Source organism: Vitis vinifera, chromosome 6, assembly GCF_030704535.1.
Source record: "Vitis vinifera cultivar Pinot Noir 40024 chromosome 6, ASM3070453v1".
NCBI classification, from domain to species: domain Eukaryota; kingdom Viridiplantae; phylum Streptophyta; class Magnoliopsida; order Vitales; family Vitaceae; genus Vitis; species Vitis vinifera.
Window position 1 is genome coordinate 17,465,045 of NC_081810.1, and position 8,506 is coordinate 17,473,550.

Here is an 8,506-nt window from a genome sequence, read left to right on the forward strand (position 1 = left end):
TGGATTGTGAATGTGACATCACCCCCATGAGAGGCTAAGATCCAACTTGGGGCTTGAAGCATGAAAACCTAAGGGCTAGGAAACCTATAGGGACAATGGGTGAATTATTATAACAATGAGATTAATTATTGGTTGAGTGACAATTTATCAATTTTTTTTATCCTATCCTTGTGAGTTCATTTAGGGAATGATACGGTAGGTTATTACTTGATACTAGTGATTCTTGGTAATTCTTGATCATTAGTTATCCTCATCTTACCTATCGTTATTTGCCCCTAAACAAAGCTATAAGGAGTAGGAATAGTTAAAAGCCAAATCTTAAATTGATAATCAATCTCATTCATTTGATGGTTTTAGGAATCTGTTTTAAAAAGGGAAAATTAGGTTTCGGATGCAATTTTGAGTTATAGAACTCAACTTGATCGCGAGTGGCCAAGGATCCCAAAACCTTAAGATCATATTACTTAAAATACCCTTGTTTTCTATACCCTAGGTTGGATTGTGGAAAACCCCAAACTTGAATCAATTGAATTTAAAATCAATATTCATTTTCTCTTATTAATTTAATTTCTTTTACTTAGTTTCACATTAATCACATATTGTTTTTCACTTAAGGATTTAAACAAAAACAATTCATTTATTCTAGTATTGACAATTTTCATAAGCCAGTCCTTGAGAACGATACCCGGAATACTACAAAAGCAGTAGTGACTCTTTCTCTAGTTTTTCTTGACCAGAGTTATTACGTAAAAAGGCTAAGTATTTTGGTACAATAGAGAAATTTCGGTCAAGAAAATGGCACCGTTGCCGGGGATTGGCAATCGTCATAACTAGGATATAATGCATTGTTTTGTTTTAGTTCTTTTATTATTATTATTATTTTTATCTTTATACATATTTTTCTTCTATTTTATGCTTGGTTGGGAAAGAGATATTTCAGGTAGACTTCAAAGAACAACTGAGGAATCTCAACCAAATATGGAGGACACTGAAGAATTCAACAATAATAACAACAGGCCACGACCACCTGTGTAGGGCCAAAGAACTATGAGAGAGCTTCTAAATCCTCCCAGGTTGAACACACCATCGTGTTTTATGCTACCTCCAAATCATGATCATGTTACCATTCGGCCTCAAGTGGTATCTCAACTACCCATTTTTAGGGGGACAGAAAATGAAAATCCATACTCTCATATCAAGGAATTTGAGGACATCGTTTCAATTTTTCGAGAAGCCAACACTCCTTTGGAGATCTTTCGCATGAAGTTATTTCCCTTGTCATTGAAGGATAAAGCTAAGACTTGGTTAAATAGTCTTAGACCTTATAGTATCAGAAATTGGGGTGATCTACAATCAGTGTTTTTGCAGAAATTCTTTCCAACACATAGAACCAGTGCATTGAAAAATGAGATCTCGAATTTCAAGGCTATGGAGGATGAGAAATTTTTTGCATGTTGGGAAAGATTTAGGGAGATTGTTGCGGCTTGCCCCCATCACGGATTTGACAACTGGATGCTAGTTTCGTATTTCTATGAAGGCATGGCACCACCAATGAAACAACTTCTCGAGACTATGTGTGGAGGAGATTTCATGAATAAAAACCCCGATGAAGCATTTCAATTCCTTGATTATGTTGCTGAGGTATCTAGAAGTTGGGATGAACCAATCGTCAAGGTACCATCTAGAGATAGAACAATGAACAAGGCAAAAGCTAGTGGAGTGTATACCTTACCGGAGGGTTTAGATGTCCAAGCAAAGTTAGCAACCGTTATGAGAAGGTTGGATGATTTGGAAGCCAAGGGAGTTCAAGAGGTACAAATAGTCAATGATGGGATAACTCAATTGTGCTTGATATGTAAGTCTACGGAACATGGTGTGCAATCTTGTCCCACTCTACCTGTAGTGCAAGATATGTTTACGGAGCAAGCCAATGCCTTAGGGACATACAAGCAATATTCTAGCAATTCTCCATATTCCAACACTTATAATCTGGGTTGGAGGAATCATCCAAATCTATCATGGAAGGGAGGTAACAATGGCCAGTTTCAACAGCAAGGAAACCGATTTCAGGGTAATCAGACTAATGGGCAGCAAGGTTTTCAACCACAAGGTATGCCATCTCAGAATTTTCAACAGCAACATCAAACCTCATCATCTAACTCAAGCCTGGAAGACATGATGAGAGAGTTTATACAGAAGCAAGACAAGCGTAATGAAGATCAAAATAGGATAAATGCTCAAACATCTCAAGAACTAGTAGATATTCGAACCACTTTGAGCCAACTTGCTGTAAGTTTATCTCAAGAGAAAGGAAAATTCCCAGCTCAGCCACAGAAAAATCTGAGAGGAGTAAATGAAGTTTCTGAAGTGCAAAAGGAAGATTGCAATGCAGTTATCACACTCAGAAATGGGAAAGAATATGAAGGGCCCAAGTTACCTGTAAGTGAAGATATTCCTGCTAGAGATGAACCAACTGTGGAGAAAAATGTTAGAAATGAGAAAGCGTCTGAAAAATATAAGGAAGTCATTGTGAGCAAAAATAAAATGAGTGTTTCCAATCATTTGCCTTTCCCTTCAACTATGCAGAGACACAAAGTGGGGGATAAGACTTTAGAGATTTTAGAAGTTTTGAAGCAAGTGAAGATCAACATTCCACTCCTTGATATGATCAAGCAAGTTCCTGCTTATGCAAAGTTCCTCAAAGACTTATGCACTGTGAAGAGAAGGATTAAATTAAGCAAGAAAGCATTCCTCACCGAGCAAGTCAGTGCCATCATTGAGAATAAGGCAATGGTGAAGTACAAAGATCCAGGTTGTCCTACCATCTCAGTCCAGATTGGAGATTCATTCGTGGAAAGGGCTTTGTTAGATTTGGGAGCTAGTGTGAATTTGCTTCCATATTCAATCTATAAGCAATTGGGATTGGGAGAGCTTAAGGCTACTACCATTACACTCTCTTTAGGAGATCGTTCGATTAAAGTACCTAGAGGAGTAGTCGAAGATGTTTTGGTGCAAGTTGAAAAGTTCTACTACCCAGTGGACTTTGTGGTGTTAGATACAGAACCATTGAAAAAGGGTATGAATTCTGTTCCAATTATTCTTGGGAGACCCTTCCTTGCTACAGCCAATGCTCTCATTAACTGTCGAAATGGATTGATGCAATTATCTTTTGGGAACATGACAGTGGAAATGAATGTCTTCAATTTATGCAAACAACCAATGGACCATGATGATGTGGAAAATGAGGAAGCATGCCTTATAGAGGCTTTGGTGCAAGAACACACAGAAAAGTTAATGGAAGAAAATATAGATGAATTTTTCTCTACAATCGTTAAGGAAGAATGTGTTCAAGTTGCTATAGAATGGAAAGAAAAATATACGATTCAATCTTTGAACAGTGTTGAGAATGATGAAGAAAGCAAAAAGGAAGAGGTTGAGATCAGCAAACCAGAGTTAAAGCCCCTGCCACATGGTTTAAAGTATGTTTATTTAGAGGCAAATGAAGAAAAACCTGTGGTAATTTCAGCTACATTAACTGAAGAGCAAGAAATGAAACTTTTGAAGGTGCTTAAAGAGAATAAAAGAGCGATTGGTTGGTCCATTTCAGATTTGAAAGGGATAAATCCCTTGATTTGCACGCATCATATTTATTTGGAAGAGAATGCAAAACTAGTAAGGCAGCCACAAAGAAGGCTAAATCCCCTTATGCAAGATGTAGTCAGAAATGAGGTATTGAAGCTTTTAGATGCATGTATTATTTATCCTATCTCTGACAGTAGTTGGGTGAGCCCCACTCAAGTAGTACCTAAGAAAAGCGGGATAACTGTGATGAAGAATGATGAAGGAGAGCTCATTCCTACAAGGTTGACTACAGGTTGGCGAGTATGCATTGATTTTAGAAAGTTGAATGCAGTCACCAAGAAAGATCACTTTCCATTACCTTTCTTAGATCAGGTTTTGGAGAGGGTAGCTGGTCATGACTATTATTGCTTCTTGGATGGCTATTCAGGCTATTTTCAAATTGCCATTGCATTGGAGGATCAGGAGAAAACCACATTCACATGCCCATTTGGCACCTATGCTTATAGGCGCATGCCTTTTGGTCTCTGTAATGCACCAGCCACATTTCAAAGGTGTATGCTTAATATTTTCAGTGACATGGTAGAGAGAATCATGGAAGTTTTCATGGATGATCTGACTGTTTATGGGAAGACCTTTGATGATTGTCTCTCAAATTTGAAAAAAGTTTTGAAAAGGTGTATTGCGAATGATTTAGTCCTAAATTGGGAGAAGTGTCACTTCATGGCAACCTCAGGGGTAGTACTTGGTCATATCATCTCTAAAGAGGGCATTCAGGTAGATCCAGCAAAAATTGAGCTCATCTCAAAGCTACCTTCGCCTACTACTATTAAAGAGGTGAGACAATTTTTGGGACATACAGGTTTTTATAGAAGGTTCATACAAGACTTCTCAAAAATCGCTCAACCTCTTTGTGCTTTACTACTTAAGGATGCAGAATTCATATGGACTAAAGCATGTCAAGAAGCTTTCAAGAGGCTAAAGTCACTCCTCACTAGTGCACCAATTGTGAGATCTCCCAATTGGTCTCTCCCATTTGAGTTGATGTGCGATGCTAGTGACTATGCAGTGGGAGCTGTACTAGGTCAAAGGGAGGATGGAAAACCATATGTGGTGTACTATGCTAGTAAAACCCTCAATGATGCTCAGAAGAACTACACAACTACTGAAAAGGAGCTCCTTGCAGTGGTGTTCGCACTTGATAAATTCAGGAACTACCTTTTGGGAACTTCAATAGTAATTTTTACTGATCATTCGGCCTTGAAATATCTACTCAACAAAAAGGATGCCAAAGCAAGACTTATCAGGTGGATCCTTCTCCTTCAAGAATTTAACATTCAAATCAAGGATAAGCAAGGGGTAGAGAATGTGGTTGCTGATCATCTTTCCCGAGTTAAAGTAGAGTCACATTTCGAGGAAGCACAAATTAATGATGAGTTTCCTGATGATGCACTTTGTGCAGTGGAGAAGTTGCCTTGGTTCGCAAATATAGTCAATTACTTGGCAACCGGAGAGCTTCCATCAGAATGGAACATGGAAAAAAAGAAGTATTTTCTTTCACGGGCAAAACACTATGCTTGGGATGATCCATATTTGTATAAGTTTTGCCCAGATCAAATTATGCGGAGATGTGTTCCAGAGGATGAACAACAAGACATATTGCGAATGTGCCATGAAGGAGCTTGTGGAGGTCATTTTGCTTCAAGGAAGACTTCAGCAAAAATTCTACAGAGTGGATTCTATTGGCCAACTATGTTCAAGGATTGTAACACTCATTGCAAAAGTTGTCCACAATGTCAACAACTGGGGAAAATCAACACAAGGTATCAAATGCCTCAAAATCATATTTGTGTTGTTGAGGTCTTTGATTGTTGGGGCCTGGACTTTTTGGGACCATTCCCTTCTTCTTTTGGTAATCTCTATATTTTGGTGGGAGTGGATTATGTCTCTAAATGGGTAGAAGCAGTGGCATGCAAGAGCAATGATCACAAAGTGGTGCTCAAATTTTTAAAGGAGAATATTTTCTCGAGGTTTGGCATTCCGAGAGCAATCATTAGTGATGGAGGTTCACACTTTTGTAATAAACCCTTTTCCACTCTTTTGCAGAAATATGGAGTGAGGCATAAAGTGTCCACCCCATATCACCCTCAAACGAATGGGCAAGCTGAGCTAGCAAATCGGGAAATTAAGAGAATCCTCACCAAAGTAGTCAATACCACAAGAAAATATTGGTCTACCAAGTTGAGTGATGCACTTTGGGCATATAGGACAGCCTATAAGACTGTCCTTGGCATGTCACCGTACCGAATTGTTTATGGTAAAGCATGTCATTTGCCTGTAGAACTCGAACATCGTGCATATTGGGCTATAAAGAAGATGAACTTTGATTCGGATCAAGCTGGAGCTAAAAGGAAATATGATTTGAATGAACTTGAGGCATATCGAAATGAGAGTTATGAATGCTTACGTAATGCAAGGGAAAAACACAAATTCTACCATGACAAGCTTATTTTACGAAGGGAGTTCAAGTAAGGTGAAAAGGTGTTGTTGTACGACTCCAAGCTTCACATTTTTCCAGGAAAGCTTAGGTAAAGGTGGAATGGCCCTTATGTGGTAAAGGAAGTTTTCCCTTATGGCACCGTGACCATTCAAAATCCGAGGACAGGTAATGAATTCAAAGTTAATGGTCAGCACCTAAAGCATTTCATTGAAAGATTTGAGACACAAGAGGAGAATCTCCATTTTCTTGATGGGGATGTTCAAAAGGGTTGAAGCATTTTCTGAAAATCCAGTAGGTAAACTTTTATTTTGTTTTATTTTATTTATTTATTTTTCTTTATTTAGTTTTGCATTTTCAATTAGTCATTAGCAATATGGTTAGCATTTTTTTATTTTATTTTTTATTTTTTATTTTTTATTTTTTTAGTTGTTTTTAACTTACTAATGAGTTTATGAGTTGTAGCAACTTAGCTTGCAAACATCCGAGTGATATAGGTAAATGCGAACTTCAAGGGAGTGAAAAGGTAAGCCTCACATGTGTTCAAGGTGACAAAGCTCCTACAGTTTATATGAAGTCCTCATAACAAACTTCTCATTCGATGATCTTAAGGTAATATCTTCCTTTTTCCTTTCTTTTGACCTATTATTCTACACATTGGGGACAATGTGTAATTTAGGTTGAGGGGGGAAGGCTTATTAGCCTATTAGCCCTAATTTTTTTCAAAAGTTTGCATGTCATCTTTGGTTAGCTAATGAGATTCTTGATTTGCCTTGGTAACTCATGGTTTATTTGGCATGAGAATGCTTTAAGTAGTATTATTTCTTTAGAATTTGAGAAAAAAATGCAGTTATAGCAAGAGTATTAGTTCACTTACCTTATCTTTATATACCTTTAAGTGCAAAAATAGTTAGGTTGAATTCTTGGAATACCTTCAATTTTTCTTTGATGGTTATTTTCTATTTAAGACTCAAAGCACACACAAAGCACGTGTACCCTTATGGTATCTTGATTAAGATAATTTCTTTAGCTTAAAAAGAGTTGTTCTTAAGCAATAAAATGAGGAAATGAAAAAAATAAAAAATAAAAAATTGAAAATGATTGATTTAAGCTTGAGCAATTATCTGAGGGGGTAATGGCCTTGTGTCTTCAAGCCCTGGTGCCCAAAACCAACTGGTTAGGAGTCATCGGTATCTTGCTCGTTACATAAGCTAAACTCAGTTTAAAAAAAAAAAAAAAAAGGTAAATGAAAAATGAAGAAAAAAAAAATGTTTGGGAAATTCGACCTTGTTCTACCTTGAGCTAGGGTGATACCTAAGGGGTAAGTGGCCTATAAAGGTCCTCAATACCTGGTACCTTGGGTGAAAACTCGGGAGTTGCTGGTGGATCCCTATTAAGCCATATAGAAGGAGATTTCCTAAACTAAGAAAGAAAAATCAAAATAAATTTTCCTCCTCTTTAACTTAAAGAATGATGAAATTTGAGTTTAAGAAAAAGTCTTAAGAAAAATACTATGAGGGGACACCAAAATTAAGCACATGAGGTTTAGGTGGAAAGAACCAATCAAGGGAAAATCAAGAGACACTAAGAGGAATGCTAAACATGGATGCACATTTATGTATACGAAGATAAGGTGAAAAAACTAAGAAATTGCATATCTTGTGTCATCTTGCTCAATTCTAGGAAATTTGTCTACTTGGGTATCTTGTGTGTGAAATATGTTATGTTGAGTTAATATGGTTTCATGAATCTCATTACATATTTTTTCATTCTTCTTTATTCTTTTCATTTGCTAGGGACTAGCAAAGTTTAGGTTGAGGGGGATGATTGGAGCCAAAATATGTGCTCTAATGGCACATATTCGATATGATTTGTGCACCAAAGGACATTCAAATCACCCAACTTGACCTAAATCAATGCTAAGGCCCTAGCCATGAGTTTAATCTATACTTTGGAGATTTATCTCAAGTTCAAGGGAAGAAAATTGTGCAAATTGAATGACTTTAGATTTTGAAAGATCAAGAAAGGGCTAAATGAGGAAATAAGTGAATCAAGACTCATTGAACGTAAGGAAAGGCAAAACAAGGATATCATGAGGTTGGAGGATGATAAATGACCATTATGGAGTAAGAAAGAAGGCAAGGAAGCATGGGAAATGAGGCATGAAGCAAGATTTAGCTACATGGAAATTTAGAACTCAAAAATCTGATGGCATTATATACTCTGACTTTGAGGACAAATTTGGAGCACTTTCTGGAGTCCATTATATACATACTATATATCGTTTCGAAGCTCGGGAAGTCAGGAGTCCAACGCTTTAAACGGTTTTCAAATCGGAGCTGAAATGAAGAAGTTATGGCCATTTGACGACAACTGCACCAAGCTGGAGGGTCATTTCGAAATGATTTCGAAATTCAACTTATGATTTCG

The 8,506-nt window shown here is 37.2% G+C and overlaps 1 pseudogene; it reads left to right on the forward strand.

Moving 5' to 3' along the window:
* The first annotated feature begins 1,695 nt into the window (after positions 1-1,695).
* On the forward strand, positions 1,696-6,351 carry LOC132253885 (uncharacterized; annotated as a pseudogene).
* The last annotated feature ends 2,155 nt before the right edge of the window (positions 6,352-8,506 follow it).